Source organism: Lissotriton helveticus, chromosome 8, assembly GCF_964261635.1.
Source record: "Lissotriton helveticus chromosome 8, aLisHel1.1, whole genome shotgun sequence".
Taxonomy (NCBI): domain Eukaryota; kingdom Metazoa; phylum Chordata; class Amphibia; order Caudata; family Salamandridae; genus Lissotriton; species Lissotriton helveticus.
The window spans coordinates 321,555,098-321,575,973 of record NC_136069.1 but is presented as its reverse complement, the minus strand read 5'-3'; the positions used below and the strand labels follow the sequence as shown (position 1 = coordinate 321,575,973).

The window sequence follows — 20,876 nt, the reverse complement described above, 5'->3', positions numbered from 1 at the left end:
AGGAGGCAGTCTCACACTCAAGTAATGACTATCCATATATGTTACATTAAACAAAACTTCTCTTTTTTCAGTCTCCCAAGCAACGTTTCTTTTATGCATAGTATAAAAATAAATAATTGGATTTACGACAATGCCCTGGAATCTGTCATAATTTTAAACATTTACATCCACCCAAATTCAACTAAAAAACGGAGAAATGTAAAAATAATACAATTATCATCTGTCCTTAGAAATTCTGCATCAAGGTATCTCCTGCATAGTGTCAGGAGATTTTAATATAAACATGGCTAATCACCAAGGAATAAGAGGAAACTTAAAAAGAGCAGACAGAAATTGGGGCATCCCAATCCAAATTTCTAAATTCGGTTCACTCAATAAATCAGATCATGAATTATTACAAACAATGGAAGACTTGGACCTTCAAGCATTAAATGGCTCACTCAAGGAGATATTCTAATGAGTACCACAAGGAAAACTAACAAATCAAATTTGTTTCTGGATTACACTTTTGTATCCCTTAATCTTCTCACAAAACCTTATGTTTCAAAATCTGCGATTGGTGTGAAAGTGACCATTCACCACAAATCTTAAGCATAATCAATTAAAACATGAACAGACAAATGAATAAGCCTATCGGCATACAAGAATCAGACACAAGCTGGAAAAAATCAGATGGAATGGAGTGTCATTTTCCTGATATAAATTTTGGAAGAAGTCTGGCTCAACACTTATCTGGGATCCCGAAAATCTAATCCTGGCCTGGAGTCAATCGCAAAAAGAACTCAAGGCCACTTTGGCACCACCAAATAACTTTAAAGCCCCAAGTCGTCAGTATAAGTGCAACGCCTAGTATTCCAGCTCACTTAGACGACCACGAAGGACCATGGACAGAGACATGAAAGCTATTAATCTCCAGTTAAACCCACAGAGCCAAACAAAGCTCAGAGAAATGCAGAAGTCTTATAAACAGGCAATATGGGAAGCAAAGAGAGCAAATCCGAGCAAGACTGGATAGAGATAGTTCAAGCCTGTAAAGCCAACTCAAAGTTATTATGGTCAAAATCAATAAGATAGTCACTGCATGGGATCAGTGGAGAACAAAGTCACTGAAGAAGCTTGGAAAGCTTATTGGGAGAGGTGTGGCGCCACGGCCAGGGCGACTGACGCTGGAATCTGGGGATCATGGTTCGATCCTGGGCACCGGTGGCAGATTAGCCCAGCACCATGTGACTCTGGGCAATAGCATGCTTAATCTTCCTGACGGCCCCCAGCGCCTGGAGACCCTTATGGGTGATTGTTCGCGCTTTACAAATGTGGATTATTATTATTATTATTAAAGCTCATATATCTGCCCTATGTGACATGAAAGATGATCGGTCAGTAAACGTAATGGATATTACATGTGAAACAGTGTTAGTCTCTACACAAAGCGAAATCACAAGAAGAATGGAGAAATGTCGGGGTAATTGTGCACTTGTCCCAAATGGCCTTCCAAGGCCTATTTATAAAGAAGACAGGGATTTTTGGAGTAACCGTTTCCAAACTTTATTCAACATAGCATTGTTTAACCACAGAAACCATCCCAGACAATTGGCATGGCTCAATCTTACAGGCAATCTATAAGAAGGGTCGGTATAGTTCCCCAGAAAGCTATAGAATGATAGCATTATTAGACATTGATTCCAAAGTATTTGCAGGACTTATTTTAACAGAACTTGAAGACTGGGCTAACAAGAAAAACTTCATACCATATAATCAGAATGGCTTTCAATCAAAAGCTAGTACTTTAGATCATCTGGTAGCTCTTAACATGATTGTCGACAAATGCTTGTCAAAGAAACAAATATTATATACATGTTTTGTGGATTTCTCAAAAGCCTTCGACCATGTCAATCGCAATTTATTATGGAAAAATTGTGCAGTTGGGAAATCCCACTAAAATTATTACATGCAATTCAACTTCTATACTACAATACTTGGACACAGGCCAGACTTAGTCAAAATACCAACCTTACAGAAAAAATTGTTATAAAGAGAGGTCTGAAGCAAGGCTGTGTCTTGGCACTTGTACTTTTTAACCTGTTTTTGGCAGATTTTAGTGCTTATTTAGCAACAACTAATTCTCATCCACAAAAACTGGCAACCAGGAATGTAGCATCATTACAATACGCTGATGATCTTGTACTCATGGATATAACTGGAATGGGCTTACAGAGAGTACTTAACCAATTAAATATTTATTGCATTGAGAATGAAATGGCTATTAATTTCTTGAAAACGTGGGTAGTGGTTTTTGGCAGAAAAATAAGTAAGAAAGGCAGCTGGTCATTAAGTGGGGAAACCAAATCTAAGAACAACGTCATACAAATATCTTGGAGTATGTGTACAAGAATGGCAGTCACACAACCTACATCAGAGTGCATTAATACCAGGAATTGTTTCCCTAATCTTAGCTTTCCAGTGAATCCCCCGGAAATTACAAAGCCTGGCATTCCAGCCATACAAGCTATGTTTATTCCAACTTTCTGCTATGGCACTGAAGCTTTCCTAGGTAAACTTGGGTCTTTCCTCAATTCTGAACAAACTAAGGTCTTCAGACTTTTATTTCAGTTACCCCAGAGTGTATCCCCCTCTCAGATTCGATTAGATTTCGGGCTAATAAACCAAAATAATTTTGCACAAACAGGTGCATTGATCAAATACATGTCATTAGTAAGATCCTCAAACGGAAACACATTACAAGCTTTGATATGGAATGAAATACAAAACACCATGGACTAAAATTCTAACTGGGTCCAAGCCTTCAATATAGCATTAACGATGCTTAGAGCTTAAGAACTCTGGGACATGGCACTACTCCTTCAAAAAAGTAATCAACAAGCAAACAAGGAAGTTGTCATGGTTTGAAGATAAAGTAGAGTTTAGAAAAAGAAGGCATGCATGGACAACGATTGACACTTACAGGGAGCTGCACCCTCAGAAATATTTTACAACATTACTTGGATCATTTTACAAAAGTATTCAATTCAATTCAATTCAATTAATTTATATAGCGCGCTACATACCCAGAGGGTCTCAAGTCGCTTGGAGAGGGTGGGGAATTACTTGTCGAATATCCAGGTTTTAAGTTGCTTTCTGAATGCTAGGTGGTTCTGAGTGAGACGAAGGTGAGTGGGAAGTGAGTTCCAAGTTTTGGCTGCCAGGTAGGAGAAGGATCTTCCACCCATGGTGGTTTTGTTGATGCGAGGTACAGCAGCGAGGGCTTGGTGGGAGGAGCGTAGCTGGCAGGAGGGGGTGTAGAAGGAAAGTCGTGTGTTGAGGCATTCGGGTCCAAGTTCGTAAAGTGCTTTGTGTGCGTGGGTTAGGAGGCGGAATGTTACCCTTTTATTGACGGGGAGCCAGTGGAGGTTTTTCAGGTGACCAGAAATGTGGTCTTTACGCGGAATGTCTAGTATGAGTCTGGCTGATGCGTTCTGGATGCGTTGGAGTTTTTTCTGAAGTTTTGCGGTGGTACCGGCGTATAGGGTGTTTCCGTAGTCCAAGCGGCTTGTAACCAGTGCGTGGGTGACCGTTTTTCTAGTTTCGGTGGGGATCCAGCGAAATGTTTTTTTGAGCATGCGAAGGATGTTGAAGCAAGATGATGAAACGGCGTTGACCTGTCTGGCCATCGAGAGTGAGGAGTCCAGAATGACGCGCAGGTTCCGTGCGTGGTTTGTCGGGATGGGGGCTTTTCCAAGGGACTCTGGCCACCACGAATCGTCCCAGGCGGAGGGGGAGGTACCTAGGATGAGGACTTCTGTTTTGTCGGAATTCAGTTTCAGCCGGTTGTGCATCATCCACTCGGCTACTTCTTTCATTCCTTTATGTAAGTTAGTTTTGGCGGTGTTAGGGTCTTTGGTGAGTGAGAGGATCAGTTCAGTGTCATCAGCGTAGGAGATGATGTTGAGGTTGTGTTGGCGTGCGATGGCCGCGAGGGGGCTCATGTATACGTTGAAGAGGGTGGGGCTGAGTGAAGATCCTTGTGGCACGCCGCAGATGACTTCAGCGGCCTCTGACTTGAATGGTGGGAGGCGGACTCTCTGGGTTCTTCCGGCAAGGAACGAGGTGATCCATTCCAGTGCATTTCCTTGGATTCCGATGTTACTGAGGCGTTGTAACAGGGTGCTATGACAGACTGTGTCGAAGGCTGCGGAGAGGTCGAGGAGGATGAGGGCGACTGTGTCTCCATTGTCCAGTAGAGTTCGAATGTCGTCTGTTGCTGCGATGAGTGCGGTCTCAGTGCTGTGTTTGGCTCGGAAGCCAGATTGTGAGGGGTCGAGGGATTTGTTGGTTTCGAGGAAGGCGGCGAGCTGGTTGTTGACAGCTTTCTCGATGACTTTGGCTGGGAATGGGAGGAGCGAGATGGGGCGGTAGTTTTTGAGTTCGGTGGGGTCAGCTGTGGGTTTTTTCAGAAGGGCGCTGAGTTCGGCGTGTTTCCAGCTTTCCGGGAAGGTGGCGGAGTTGAGGGAGCAGTTGATGACATCTCGGAGGTGGGGTGCGATGATGGAGTCAGCTTTGTTGAAGATGTGGTGAGGGCATGGGTCTGTGGGGGATCCTGAGTGGATGGAGTTCATCAGGCGGATGGTGTCCTCAGTGGAGATTGGGTTCCAGTCATTGAGGATGTTCGGGGGGGGGTGACGGTTCGGCAGAGGGTTGGGTGGGTTGGTCTCCGGGTTGGTTGTCAAAGCTGTTGTGGATGTGTGCGATTTTGTCGTGGAAGAACGAAGCTAGGGAGTCGCAAAGGGCTTGAGAGGGAGTGATGTCGTTGGAGTTGGCAGTGGGGTTGGTAAACTCTTTGACGATGTTGAATAATTCCTTGCTGTTGTGGGCGTTGTTGTCAAGTCGGTCTTTGAAAGCTGCTTTCTTGGCGGACCGGATCAGTTGGTGGTGTGTGCGGATGGCGTTTTTGAAGGCGTCCCTGGTGTTGGTGTTTGGGTCTTTTTTCCATGCCTTCTCAAGGGAGCGACAGAGTTTCTTGGATTTCTTGAGCTCATCGTTGAACCAGGGGGCGTTTTTGCTGCCTAGTTTGATTTGACGTTTTTTCAAGGGTGCTAGGCTGTCGGCGCTGTTGGTTAGCCATTGAGTGAAGTTAATGGCTGCTTGGTTGGGGTTCAAAGAGTGGGCAGGGAGGTTTTGAAGAAGCGATGAGGAGATCTCGTCGATGGTGATTTTGTTCCAGTTTCTTCGCAGAGTAGGTTGAGGGTGGTTGTGGGTTGTGGTCTTTTTGAAGATAAAGTGAACGCAGCTGTGGTCCGTCCAGTGGAGAGCTGTGGTGTGACTGAAGGAGATATGTTTGCTGGAGGTGAAGATAGGGTCGAGTGTGTGACCTGCGTAGTGAGTGGGGGTATTAACAAGTTGTTTGAGTCCGAGGTTGGCGAGATTGTCCAGCAGGGTGGTGGTGTTGCTGTCGTTGCTTTTTTCCAGGTGAAAATTGAGGTCTCCCAATAGAATGTATTCCTCGGAGGGGAGGGCGTGTGGGGTGATAAAGTCAGTGATGTCTTCACTGAATTGAGCACGGGGTCCTGGTGGTCTGTAGAGGAGGGTGCCTCTGAGTGTGGTCTTGGGGTCGGTGTGGATCTGGAAGTGGAGGTGTTCGACGCTAGCGAGGTTGACGTCTGAGTTGGTTGAGATGCGGATGGAGTTACATTTTAGTCTATGCCAAACATTAGAATACACCCCCAAGTGGCAACTGCAACCTCTGAATACAAGTGCAGACTTTGCTTACTAGATGAAGAAAGTTTGACTCACATTTGATGAATTTACCCGCTTTTTATTAATAGAAAGAACAATCTTGTTGACAAGATTTTTAATATGTATAGCATTCGATCATGTAGGCATGTCCTTTTATTCTGTATGAGGGGAATCTCCACAAATAATAGCTGCTTTCATAAAATTGTATCTTGAAGCCGAACGATTATTGATCGCAAATAGTCTGATGAATACAACCTAAGGATGGGTCCAAAGTGACTTTACTTAAACAGGGCACAACATGCACTCCGGCGATGCTCAAAGGAAATTGTAAAAATCTGGATTTATTAGCAGAATATGTTTATTATTAATGTTTTTATCTGTGCAATATTTTATGGTTTTTATTAACTGAAATAAAATGTATTAATTACTAGCCTTTGTATTTATGTAAAGTTCTCTTCCGTTCGTACAGATCTTTTGCACGCTATAAAAAACTTCAAAATGTTTATATAGTCATTAATAAATATAAACAATGTGGCCTTTATTTACAACATATTGCGCCCATCTAATTCCAACCTAAATGTGTAAATGAAGTAGTTCATGGTGAAATGTTAACTACGTAGGCAAAATTTGTCATGTTCCTGAATTTTGCATTATAAAAAAATTCACAAAAATTCAAACTAAGCAGTCTTGCATAATCTTTTGCCAGGAGGAGACTGGTTAGTGCAGAAAAAACAATTAGTAGGTACTGGCCACTGTTGTTTTAACTGATGTCTTGCACCTCAGGAGCAAAAAGAACAATTGATGGATGGACTGCTAAACAATGTCAAACATTCGCAGCAGTACAGAGATCTGGGCCTGAATCCATAGTTTTTTTTACCACAGTGCCTTTCCAGTTCGGACCCAGTTATATGCAAATCAGTCTTTACCCTGCCCCCCATGGCAACAGTCCAGCCCGAACTGCCAAGCAAGGTCCTTCCTAGATCAGAAACAAGCATGCTGGGCAGGGCCGGACTGGGAACCACAACCGGCCCTGGCATAGGGCTCGGCCCCCACCTCTTGGGGGGGGGGGCGTGTTGGAGGTGCTGCCGAGCTCTTTGCCGGGGCCGGTTTCTGGCCGATTTTGGTACAGGGCTGATTTTGCAGCAATGTTACAAAAACGGCCCTGTTACAAAACCGGCCCCCAGGGGCCCAAAACCGGCCCACACCTGTGCGGGGCACCGGGGGATTGCCTGGTGCCCGCTATGGCCAGTCCAGCCCTGGCTGGGACCGGTTTCAGGGTATCACCCTTCATCAACCAGGCTAGCTTGACTCCAGTGAAATGGTGAGCACGGGACCCAAGTCTGGGCATACCAGTCCCACTTGGGGTGACAAATACAAAAAGACAATTGATGGAAGGAATGCTAAACAAAGTCAAACGTTCATCGCTAGTACATAGAAAGGGGCCCAAGTCTTTTTGCTCACCATGCCTTTCCATTTCGGACCCAACCGTATGCCACTCAGTCTTAATCCTGCTTCAAAAATTCAAGCAGTGTAGTGCAATACCATACATGCCGTCTTGGGAAAATCAAGCTAGGCTGTATGAGAGGAGGTTTGATGCAAAAATGCTTTTCATGTTCAGGCTTAGAAAAGACACTATCTGATGTCTTTGGAATATTTTGGTTAACATTTAATTTTCCCAATACAGCCTGTATGGTATTGCACTACACTGCTTGAATATTTGAAAAGTCAGAACTAAGAAAGATTGCTGGGTATTTTTCGTATACGATATTTTCTCTATGATGACTTCTGTGTGGTTTTGCCAGGAACCATGATCCAACATACAATCATGAAGGTTGCTTATTGGATTTTGAGGAACAAAACATCAAACCAGGTTAATCTTTTAATATCACCTGTTTTTGAGTTCCTCTGGCTTGTACTGCTCAAATATTCCTTCTGAAGTTTGTTTTCCCCGAAGAAACTGTTTTTCACTCCTCGTAATACATGTTGGCAACTTGGCAACTTAAGGATCGGTATGAATTTTTAAGGATTATATAAATATGTGTATAAGAATGTGATACATTATGACTGTAATTACAATGAACCTATGTAATGTTTTTTTAATTCTCACTACAATTACTTCATTCCAAAATAATTTCTGTTGTATGGTAACTTTGTACAAACAATTCTTTCCTCACTACTCTGTGTTTCATATTCTCTCATGATGCTCGAGAGCTTCCATCCCAGGAGCCAACCTCTTCCTAGTGACATGGGGAAGTCTGGGTTCTGCGATATTCTTGAAATTAACGCAGGAGGACTCCTGTCCACTTTGAAGGACTAGAATGGTCACGGACTCCCCAGCGGGATTTTACAGATAATGTTTGGGATATCTTCACCACTACAAGTGCCCAATGCTCAAGGACACCCTCAGATAGGTCATTACTATGGTTTAAGATAGCTTGATCCCCGCTGGCTCATTTTTTATGGATGTTTGAGAAGTATATCCTGTTAGTGGCATACAACCAGCCAAAGGCCAGCCTCAGGAGTCTCCTGATCTCTAGAATTTATTTATGATTAGAATTTCTGGATGTCTTTCTACAGCCTCTGGCACTTGTACTTTCTTCTCCATAGCAGCAGCTTAAATGAAGGGTACTGGACGTGCCATCCTGTCCAGTTTTGGGGGATTCTATACCTGGGGTTCTCCGGACAGGCCTTACATGGCAGATCACCTTCTCTACATGCACTCACCAGATGCAAGGTGTTGTGTATTAAGCAAGAGTCATGGTGCTCAATCCTAACAGCATCATAGGAAGACCAGTCCAACTGCAGACCAGTGGACCCACTTCCTTCAAGGTCCCCAACAAGTCCACCTTCTGCTGGTCTTCAGAAGGAAGCAGGTAGTTAATGCCTTTGACCCTGAGAAGAGAACAGTGGTCCACAGATTTCATGAATACAAGCATAGGGTGGGGCACTCCATATTCTTTCCTCTCCTATTCTGTTTAACTGTTCGCCCCCATGGAAGGGATCAAAAGTGGTGGTGGGAAGAACTAGAGCATTGGGTGTCACCAATACAATTCAGTGATACCACAACATTTCTCCACCTCTAACTGACAGCTTGTTGGTGTCCCATGCCTTGCACAGTATTTTTGGAAAAATTAAAAATATTAGGCCCCTCTAGAATCACAGAATACCACTTTCCTGAGCTGAAGCTACTCACACCCAATCCTCCTTTGTTCTTTCCAAGACTTCAATGAAATCTCATCTGGTGACTGGAGCCAGAGGTCTTCCTTTGATTAATGTGGGAACTTCTTGAAGGGTACATTACAGGGAGGTGCTACTAACAGCTATGGAGAGTTCATCCTCTGCCTTCATCTGTCAAGAGGTCTAAGCCCTTTAAGAAGGATGAATTTTTCTCACTGTGTCTTGATATGCCAGCTGTGCAATGGAGCAGGTGACCTCAAAACATGGATCACACATAGGCGGGCTAAGAGAAAAGTGCATTACTTATTAATATATGAAAGAAAGCTTATAAAGTAAAATGGACACATGATATATGTTAGTGACCCAGCAATTGATGTATAAGGATATCCTTGCAGCTTATGCCAACCAAAAATTACATTTAAGGGAAGCTTATTTACAAAGTACTAAACAATTTAAGTACTATAAATTTACATTTGGAACACTTGGGCCATTTTTTATTTTTATTTATTTATCTTTTCTATTGAATTCAGGTAACAACCAATTTAGCTAGGGTTTCATCTATGCAAAGAGCTACTTGTGTGCAGATTTCAGCCAGAGTTAGACAGGTACTCCTTCTCCAAGCCCCCACATGTGCGAACATGCTTCTAAATACCTGTCCCACACAAGTGACAAAACCTCCTCAAAGCCCTTTACCTCAAAAGAACACAGAAAGTGACCTTATTTTAGAATATTGGCACTAACTGTTCAGCTCAAATCAATTTTAATCAGAGTTTTATAGTTAAAGAGACATCTTTTAGAAGGCGTATTCACAGCAGAGGTTAAAAAACCAGGGTTTCAAAAGCAAAGGAAACTGGGGGCTTCACAGGTCACATCCTGTTTTCTTACAGGTGCACTATGCTCAATGATGCTAGATAAAGAGTTGGATCATAATTTTGTGCATTGTGTATTTTGCTGGGGTGTCATCACTGTAACAATGTGTTTGTGACAGGTAAATGCATCAACATAGTACCAACATCTGTTTTATCATATGTCCATTGGCACCTTGACCATGCTCTTGACAGGCTACACTGTGGAGAAGTGTGGCTCACTGGTTAGAGGAGGCAGACCTGGAAGCAGAGGTCAGTCCGGGACCAGGGTTCAATTCCCAGCTCGGCGGGGTCTTGAGTCCTAAAATGTCCATGGACTCGACAATTCTCGCTCAGGTGCCTACTCGATTCACGGGTTCACACTCTGCGACTCTGGGCAATAGCTTGCTTAATCTCCACAACGGCCCCTCGCGGCGGGATGCCTGGCTTTCACCTTGCGGATACCCTGCCAGGGTTATCTCACAGGGGAATACCAGGACGGGTTCCCTAAGCAAGCGCTTAGAAACCGCTTGGTGATTTGCGCTATATAAATTCCTGTACATTTACATTTACATTTACATGCAATTTGAAGATGAACATGTGCACTGTTTTGATATTGTTGCACATGGACATTGTCCTTCACCCAGGCTGTGTATGATACCCATGGTGTTAAACCGAGCGGTTTCCGGCTGACTGGGATGTATTGAATCCAGTCCGAATGCACTGTCCTAAACAGGATAAGTACGATACACGTGTCCGATAACCTGTGCTCACCCTAAGGTAGCTTGGCACCAAGTAGTCAGGCTTGTCCTCAGGTCCAAATTGTAAAGGGTCCTTATCTGCTGCATATCGCCGATTCCGCAGCCATCTTGGGGTAGGCTGGGACACTCCACGGGCGCCATTTTGGTCAGCGCTTCAGTGTCCCAGGCAGACTCACGAACCGCTATATAAATCTGCAATGGAAACGCGCAGCGGTGACGCGCAGCGGTGACGCGCAGCGGGCGCGCCGGAATGGCGCCAGAGTCGCGCCAGAGTCCAGCCCGTCTGTGCCCGTCCGGGCCCAGGCGGGCTTAGGGCCAGGACCCCTGTTAAAATCATTAGGGCTCGGTATTACCTATACTCGCGACGACCTTATGTCATTACGACCCTCTAAAAAGACGACCTGCAACTACACTTATAGAGGAGCAAAACCTTTTTCCAATTGTGAGGTATGTTGCTCGCCCCAGTCATCTAAGGGAAAGAGCTCCCTGAAAATGGCCCAGTTGAATTGCAGAACCCTCCTGAGGCACTCCCTAGAGATTAATTTTCTCATACAGGATCATAATTTAGATATCCTGTTCTTGACGGAAACGTGGCTCACATCGAGCTCAGGGGTGGATATTGTACGGGCCCTCCCCCCAGGTTTTTTAATACACTCTCAGAACAGGCCTGTGGGTCGAGGGGGTGGCATTGCCATACTATACAGGGATTCATTTGTGTGTAGGGCTCTGAATAGCGGGGTGATGGACTGCGAGAGCTATCAGTTCTCTTTGCAGATTTCACCTACGGTTTCTGTGTCAGGCTTATTGGTGTACCGCCCACCGGGGTGTGCTGGCAACTTTGTCAGCTCTTTGATGGAAACCGTCACGGTTTTGGCATCCACTACTACTAACTTTATGACGTTGGGAGATTTTAATCTCCATTTTAACGACCCGGCTGACCTTGTGGCGGGAGACCTACAATGTGATCTTAAGGCCTATGAGGTGGGCCTGATCAACTTTGGAGCAACACACAACAAGGGCCATTTGCTTGACCCGATCTTTTCCAATGTGCCCCTTTTTAGGGCCATGCCTTCCTACCCTCTCCCCTGGTCAGACCACTTTTTGGTCCCTTTCACCTGGCAAATTGAGGCCATGGCTACATCTCTTCCCAGTGCTCGTACTCTGGAAAGGGCCTGGTCCAGGTTGTCGGTTGAGAATTGGATCCTCAAACTTGAACGTTCGCGTCCCCCCCCAGTCCTGGACCCGGCTTTGGCAGATGCGAACCTCGGTAACTGGTTGACCAGCTCACTCGATTCCATCCTCCCTAAAAGAACAGTCTCAAAAAGGGAGAAGAGAATGAGCTCTGCCCCCTGGTATACGCCTGAGCTGAGAATTCTTAGGAAGGGCTGTAAGAAGCTTGAGCGCGTATGGAGGAAGGAGTGGGGCGAATCTAATAGAAATGAATACCGCTCCACGATAAGGGCGTATAAATCTGCCGTACTAAGGCGCAATTCTTTGATGAAAGAATTAAAAACTCCTCGAATTCCTCCAGAGAAACCTTCCTAGTGGTTAAGGAACTATTGAGAGTTCCCGAGCCCTCTTTAGCTCACGACAACCCAGGCGACAAATGTAAGGATCTGGCGAACTATTTTCACACCAAAATAGAGAACATTCTAAGTACCCTGCCTCAGATTGACCAGAGAGCAGACGCCAGTAGGCAGCCGGTCGGAGCCCCCATCCACCTGGAAGCCTTCGGACCAGCGTCAGTGGACGAGGTCCTTAAAGTGCTGGTCACTATTAAGAGCGGCTCCCCCAGCGACCCGGTCCCTATGAGGATCCTGAAACAGGTAGGAACTACTATTGCCACCCCTGTTACCGATTTAATTAACGCATCCTTTGCACGGGGTCTGGTGCCACAGAGCTGGAAGGGAGCAGTTGTGAAAGCCCTCCTGAAAAAGCCTCACCTAGATCCATCGGATCTGGCGAATTTCAGGCCCATTTCTTTGCTCCCTGGACTCAGTAAAATCACGGAAAGGTTGGTGAACCAATATCTATCACACTTTCTTGAGTCCAATGGCCTGTTGCATAATTCACAAACAGGCTTTCGGCCGGGTCAGGGCACCGACAACGCTCTTCTGGCAGTTGTTGAGGAAGCCAGAAGCATCTTGGATTTGGGAGGATCAGTGGCAGTGATCCTCCTGGATCTCAGTGCGGCTTTCGACACTGTTAATCACCAAGTGCTTATTCGACGGCTGTCAGATGTAGGAGTGACAGCGACGGCTTTGAAATGGCTCACGTCATTCCTTAGCGACCCGACTTACCAGGTATGGGAAGGCAGCGCACGATCAGCGTCCATCCCCCTCCATTGTGGTGTGCCACAGGGCTCATCCCTAAGCCCCACATTATTTAATGTGTATATGGCCCCCCTGGAGGATGTGGTCGCCCCATTTGGTATCAAAATCGTGAGCTACGCTGATGACACTCAGCTGGTGGTCACCTTATCCCAGCTTGCTAAAAGTCCAGACAGGCTGCACTCCTGCATGTCCAAAGTCTACACTTGGATGTGTGAATCGGCATTGAAGCTGAATGGCTCAAAGACCGAAATAATGCTTTTAGGACACAAAGGACCCTCACTCCCTCCGACTATCTGGCCCAGTTGTTTGGGCGAGCTCCCGAGTTCAAAGGAGGAGATTTAAGAGTCTTGGGGTCTGGCTGGAACAAGACCTCTCTTTCAGGACCCAAGCGAAAAAAATGGCGGGAGTCTACTTTGGTCTTCTCCGCTCAGCTCGGAAAGTTCTGCCCCTCCTTCCACCGCCATCCATAAAACTGCTTATTCAGGGGCTGATCGTATCAAGATTGGATTATAGTAATGCTATCTTTCTCGATGCCCCTGAAGCAACGTTTAACAAACTCCAACAGATTCAAAACGCTGCAGCACGGCTTCTTAAGAGTACCCCAATGACGCGGTCAGCTAAACCCGCATTGAAGGCATTGCATTGGCTCCCGGTGCGCGAAAGGGTCAAATTTAAGTCCCTTTGTATTGCACATAAAATTTTCCAGGACAAGGGACCTCCTATCCTGAAGAACTTAGTTGTGCCCTACAAGGCCAATAGAGCCTTGCTCTCAGATCAGAAACATTTGCTCAAAAATCCTAAAGTTAAAAAGGCACGTACGGGGGGGGGGGAGAAGATTCTCAGTGAACACAGCGATTCTTTGGAACGCACTCCCCCTGAGTCTGCGATCGGAGACTTGTCTTCTCCGGTTTCGCAAACTCCTCAAAACGCACCGCACTCCCCCTGAGTCTGCGATCGGAGACTTGTCTTCTCCGGTTTCGCAAACTCCTCAAAACGCACCTCTTTCCTAACTGATGCCTCTAAATATGCTTGACTGCTACCTTTCTGTTGCTCTGGAACAAGCGCTGGGATGCTCTAGGGTAACTACGCGCTATACAAAATTCGAAATAAAATAAATGAAATAAATAAAGTATTGGCACAACACCACCCTCGCTACACACTGCATATGCATGAAACACAGGTCTTTCTATTACGCACACAATGAAATGAAAACAAAATACACATTGTATATACAAGTTATATGCAATTGTCAAACTTTCCTATTAGCAGCATAATGGCATGAGCTCACATGCCCTAATCAGAGGTATTGATCCAACACAACATTCCACAATATCGCAATCCCCAACAGTTGCAATGGTTAAGCAATCACAGTTCTTTGACTATGCCTTGTGAACAAGTCTCTCAGTCACTCAACTACACCAGCCAACGATACACTGCACCTGCTGGAGACATGTTGATTAGATTGTTGGAACCACCTAAAATGGAGAGAAACAGTTACTTAGTTTCACCCATATGGATTAGACCTCCTGGTGCCCAGCGGCACCTGCACGAGTGCGGATCACTACCCCACGTAGACAAATGGTCGTGACCCAAGAAGCTGGTGCACTTCCAAGTCTGGAGAAATGTTTCCCCTCAAGCGGAGGTGTGAGCTGCATACCTTCCGACAGCCAGCCGTTGGTGCCCACAAGTCACAATGAAACCACTTGGGCCAGTCACAATGTTCTCCACAAGAAAGTACCTTGTGTCGTGGGACCAGGGAGAGGAAGCCAGTGAACTCGGAGGGAGACCATGACGTCAGGTTCTGTCGTCCTTCAGATCTGAAAGTCGAAGACAGTCTCAGTTCCCAGCTCAGGTCCCTCAACACCCCTCAAGCACCACACGCTCCAGAGAGCAAGCTAGAACAGGTCCCCTATTTGCAATCTTTCCTCGCACTCCTCTAACTCATCATGTCCTGGCACCTCAAGTGGGCTGCTTATCTTTACAAGCACACTCCTCTGTACAGGGTGATGGTGGTGTACGTCAGGACGGTCCTTGTCCCAACTAACAATCACTTCCACACGTTTTCACTGCACCCTGCGCGATCCTTACAGGCTTGCGTGTCACTGAGATCTTGTGGACAGGAGGCTAGCTAACCTGCCCTTGGAGAATACTTAGGGACCCAGGCCACAACAGTTTGCACTTAGCTGCAGGCCAGCAATGTCTAGGCAAAATCCACCTTCCTGGAGCACGAGAAGCTCCAGGCCACCACAAGTCTGCAGATTATCCAGTTGCTGCCCCTCCTGCCCTAATAATTCCTTTTGTCGATGTCCCAGCCTCAAACCAGCATAGTCTGGTTCCAAATCCAAAAGCGTCTCTAACTTCTGAGGCCGCAGCCCCAGTCATTATATCCACAATAGCCTTTGAAGATGCGATCAGTTCAAAAGGCCACATTTAAAACACACTGGCCCTCTCTGAATTTTGTCTACTCTGCCATCCTACCCCGGGAGGTATGATCACTATCTTTAGTGAGAGCAAAACCCTCCACCTTGAAATGCAGGACCCAATTCCACCCCCACATAACGTTCCCAGAAAGGCCTCTCAGAGTCAGAGGCCTGCAGTTTCCCTTGAACCCCTAGTTTATGACCTTCTATCAGGAATGCACTGATGTAGCTGTCCCCTCAGCACCCAAATGTGAATAGGAGACAAGTCGACAGGCACACACAGCCACACGCATCGAAATGTCCACTTTCATGAAGTGACATTTCCACACACTTAGGGGCCCATTAGGATCTCGGGCGGATCGCCACCGCCCGCATGGCGATCTGTCCGAGATCTGACCCCACCCGCCACCCATTTCCCCCCCCGCCATATTACTATGGCGGGGGGACCACGGCAGACGGAAAGACCGTCCGATGCTTTTCCACCCGGTCGACAAGTCGACCGGGCGGAAAAGAGTTTAATATGGTGGCGGTGTCTGTTAGACATTGCCAGCCATATTACTATAGGGGCATAAGCATGCCTTTCCGTGGCAACATTGTTGCCCCGGAAAGGCATGCAAGAATTGCTTGCGCGCCCCCAGGGACTCTGGGGGGTGGGGGTGCACATCGTGGGTACCTATGGTACCCCCTAAAGTTCCATGCACAACATGGCAGGCACTGCGCGGTGCCTGCCATGTTGTGCATGGAAGTGCATGTCATGCCTTCCCGGCATTGTGGCGGGCGGTGCTGAGTGCACCGCCTGCCACAATGTCAGGAAGCAGGATGCGCCCGCCACTGTGTCAGGTGCATCGTAATGGCCCCCACGGGACCCCCGCCCTTATGGCGGGCGGTCCCATTTCACGATAGGATGGCGGGCGGACAAGGTCCGTCCACCATCCTAATGACCCCCTTAATGTCGGTCCACTCCCACTACCGGAGAGAAAACACCAATACGAACTCATAGATTTCAAACACTACACTTCTTTTATTCTGCACTTAGAAAATACTGCTTAATAGCCTTTACCTACCTTTCCCCAGGCTAATCCAATGCGAGAAGCAGGACTCGTCGTACAGAACACACCATCTGGTGCCATTGACAACCCTTGCATGTTAAGCACACGTGCACATGCCCTACCTCTTCCCAACACCACATGCTGTCCCCAGGGAGAACTTCGATATAGCAATATCCATGCAGAACCTTGGCACATAGCTTTTTAAATGCCAAGCTGAGTAACAGTAATATGTGCACACGGAGGAGCACTCAAGGTACATGCCCTGTATATGTGTCTTACCCGTAGACAAGGAACTTACAGCTAACTTGAATCATCCAATCATGTATACACCAATCACCAGTATGTATATGAAAAGCACAGCGCTTTGGCACTCAATGGCAGTGTCAAACGCACTGAAAGTCCTCAGGCTATCAAAACAAGGCCCAAATATGACGTCAGCAGGCAAAAACATCAGGGAAGAGCACCCCAAAAAGATTCCAGGTCTAACACATGAAAATCATTGTAAATGAGCACTATGTGTATATTTTGTGCACACGCTCTAGTATGAACAATTGGCAACCAAACAGAACATACAACGTTAAAAAATTATGCCATAGTAGATGCAGTGTACAGCAGACCAATGTGTCTGAGATGATACACAGAATCTCTGGGAGGAAAAAAGGCAGAAATCCAAATTCTCTTTAGACTTTGTTTATAAAGCAACCAGTATCAACAAGAAAAGGAAGGGTAATGGCCTGATTTAGAGATGAGATGTAATGGGAAATCCTTTGACCTGTGGATGAAGTGTCTACTTGAACAATGAATCCACAAAGACACGTATCTTCCACCATATGAATCCGGTGCAGGAGAAAATTTTGCCCACTGATTCTTCACTGTGCTTGCCACTTCACACACTAGTTTGTGGAGCTTCCATTACATCTGAACTCTGAGGTAAAAAGTGTTGCTTGTCAGGCTTCTGAGTTTCTCCTGAGACTGAGCTGGAAAATATTTTTCTCCTGGTTAGGGATTCAGTCATATCCATTCTATACAAATGACGATTCCTCAAAACCTTTGGAGAAATGGGATAGTTGGCCCTGTGTATTTGAGACTTACATTCCAAGCTCTATCAAAGACACATGGCGCGGCAAATACTGAGTGTGGAGACTTCACAAGAATGTTTTAAAATGCATTGGACGTGAAGACAGACATGAGCTGTTGTGATCAATGGGTTCTCGGAGTTAGATCACAGACTTGCAGCCCAAACAGCTCTCACTGGTCTCAAAGCAGCTCAACACATGGTCAAGACAACTGTTATGGTTTACAATGTGTGAAACAGAATACAGTAATAGACAGCCAGTAACAAGATCTTTGATTTCAGATGAATGGAAAAGAGTATAAATACATATTTCTTTTCAGTTGAGACCACGAGTCCAATCTTTGTCAAATATTGGCCATAGGCCTAGATATGTATTTGCATGTTGCTAAATATGATATGCCTGCACCACAGACTGTCCATTGTTTGAAACTGAGTATAACCATTGTGAACGAGCAGTAAGTAAACAACATCCAAGGAGCATCATTTGATGAAGCACTTATGAGGCATAATAAAGAAGCAACATAAGACATTCAGTGAGGATCCAAGCATTTCCTTCTTCAGGGCCCTTGAAGCAACATGAAAAGCCAAAGTGGAGGTACTGTAAAGAGCAGGATTATGACACAAAGAGCAGAAAATTGTCTTGAGAAACAGCAAGCATGTTAGAAGGAGCAGCATAACAAACAATATGTCCGCCTACACTGGAAGTGATCTTTTTCTAAAAGTGATTGAGTAGGAGGTAGGCAGGAGCAGAAAGTCTAACATTTTAAAATATACTTTCAAATGTTTAAATTACATTTATTACATCTATTCTTATCCTTAATTTGCTAACTGCCCTACATAGGTTTCATTACATTTTGCAGTGCCAATATTGTTTTAGACGGACATTCATACAGGTGAATATAAACAGGAGAATATGAACAGTTAGAGGCCTACAACTACCTTTATATACTGAGGTTTCTCAATTCCCACCCAGTAAATCACAAAGTAACAACCAATGCCATGTCTAGGGCAAACCAGCCCTCAAAGGTAAACTCTGCTATGTGGTCACTATAAATCACCTAACATTTAAAATAGAAATGCAACTTTCACAGAAAATGTCCGTAGTTTCAAACTTGCCTAACCACTTGCTGTTTTTTGTATTAACGTGGTGTATGCATTTTTATAACACTGTGTTTTCGGCATTTATATTATCATTCGGGATTCTACAGTGGAGCACATTTCGAGTTAAATGTCCATTCATACACTGCACTATATAGGTCACGATAGTCGCCCTAAGAAAGTCACCATGCTGTGTGCACCACAGATAGCAAATGCAACCTTACCAATGTTGCCTCGAAATGCCAATCCTGCGAGCAGCCTTTCAAGCCCAGTGTTTATATCGCGTGTTCCTTTCCGCACTTCCCTGGTTCTAAACTACGAAGCAGACCCTCCAGACTCGTACTCAGTTAACAGACTTGAGACTTTCACCTTTCTTTCTGCACGTCGTAGTTTGTGTACAGTAGAAGGCCATTGATCTTATTCCAGCTAGAAGTAATTTCTAGTGAAAGTTGTGGGGTTATCAGACAGTGTTAGTGTGGCAAAAGGCTGAAACAGTTCAACAGAGAAATGTCAGTTGAAAGACTTCTTTGTATGTATATGCATGTCTGAAAAAACACAGCATTCTCTGGATAGTATTTACAACACGCTAGAGTACATACAGTAGAGGCGGAATACAGTAAATTCCGGCATATATTATGTGCCTGACTTCTTGAATGTCTACTTTATAACAACACTCTCAATTTAGGAAAGAGTAAGGGTAGTGCGTTGACGGCTCACTGCGCTGAACGTCGGATGCTTTTTTTTGCTATTAAAAAATTGAATTATAAAGACCGCAAAACTAATGTCGCATTCATATGTTTGCAAAATGTAATCTAAAATTATGCATTCTGCACGAAGATCATTTTTTCCCCTTACAAAAAGATATAACAAACTACAATAGTCTATAAAACCCAAACGTAAACGGCATTTTGCTGGAGAAATGTGATACACGTGGACGGCCGTCTCTCCACGGGAAACCACAGACGGACCTTCAACAGAAGTGCAAACAACCTGTACCAGATGGAAATAATCTTAAACGCAACCAGAGATTTTCAGACGTAGGAAAAAAACGCACGCTGTGAGCAGTCTGCAGTTCAACAGCTGTTCGCTGTCACTGACGAAGCAAAACTTGGCGAAAAGATATTTGTTTACCACGTACCTCTGTTTTCTGTCAGAAATCCGGGCGGTAAAAACTTGTCCTCCGAGCTGAGGCGCGTCGATAGTAGGTGACTTGTCCGCCACTTTCAAACCAGGAGTGGGAGATATTTCGAGCCTGGCCCGGGAACAATCATTGGAAGAAAATGTGTTCACATGTTTGGCGACGTCTTGCATTCCAGCCCACTGGCTGCACGGACAAAGCTAATTTTACTCAGTGACTAAACAGCCTGCTCCGCCGCTCCATGCATGACACCCCTAGGAACCATGCTCAAATAACTATTACGTAGCACACAGCCCCTCTCAGGTAGTAATCGTAATTTTTTCATTTAAAGTGTTTTTTAATTGGATATTCACTTTTGATTCACTTTACCACACCCTCAAAACGCAACTATTCTGATAAGTGCAATAAATAGTAAGCGAAAAGTTTAAAGTCCCTTGTGATATACTCAAAGCCTGTACAGTCTATACAGCATGTAAGTGACTGGACAAAATAAAATGTATCAGATTAAGAAAACGGTGCACTTAGAAATTGTAATTGTTCTTATATAGCGTTTACTACCCCTCAAGTGGAGTCAAAGCGCTTTTTGGCGAGTAGCACGCTACTCCAGAACCCAAAAACGATTGGGATATGGAATTGGAAATATGTGTTAATTTGCCCAATTGACATTTGGATAGTGTCGTGAAGACAGCATATGCAGTCCAATGGTTAACATGTAAGTAATGTGTACTAAAACTCCATGAGACTCAGATAAAGACAGGCACCAAATATCAAAGTAGAGGGAGATGAAGTAGAAAATACACAGCACTGAAAGAGTTTTCAGAATACACAGTGCCCTGAAAAGCCTTGGAGAGACATTTTACATAGGCCAAGAAAAGAGAAAGATTAGCTATGTTAGTGTTTTCAAACTAAATGGAAACAAGCATTGGCAAAGACAATAGCTCACATTTTTTTTTAAGGAAGCGTTGGCAGTCATTTTCCTGCTCTTCAAAAGCTGCAATCTGCACTTTCCATTGCAGGCGGTAGTACCTTAGGCTGTTCATGCCCTTCAAAAGCGGCAATCAGAATTTCCCCAGTGCACTCTGCTGTACCTTGCTTGAGGTAGATGTTTTTTCTGTAGCCGACTGCAGTACCTTAACCCAATACAAGAGACATCACAAAGGCCAGTGAGTCAGTCAAATATCTTTATTTGGCCAGGGAGAAGCCATAAAAGCACAAAAATAACACAGTTGCATTAGAATTATTTAACTATC

The 20,876-nt window shown here is 45.0% G+C and overlaps 1 protein-coding gene across 2 annotated transcripts in view; it reads right to left on the bottom strand.

Annotated features, from left to right (window-relative positions):
- SGCG (sarcoglycan gamma) overlaps nucleotides 1-19,781 on the bottom strand; it is a 1,080,151-nt gene extending 1,060,370 nt beyond the window's left edge. The window contains exon 1 of one of the 2 annotated variants that reach the window (XM_078657093.1): nucleotides 19,627-19,781. The gene's annotated coding sequence lies outside the window, so the exon portion shown is untranslated. The remainder of the gene's footprint in view (nucleotides 1-19,626) is intronic. The other variant, XM_078657094.1, reaches the window with a different exon arrangement.
- Between the last annotated feature and the right edge of the window lie 1,095 nt (nucleotides 19,782-20,876).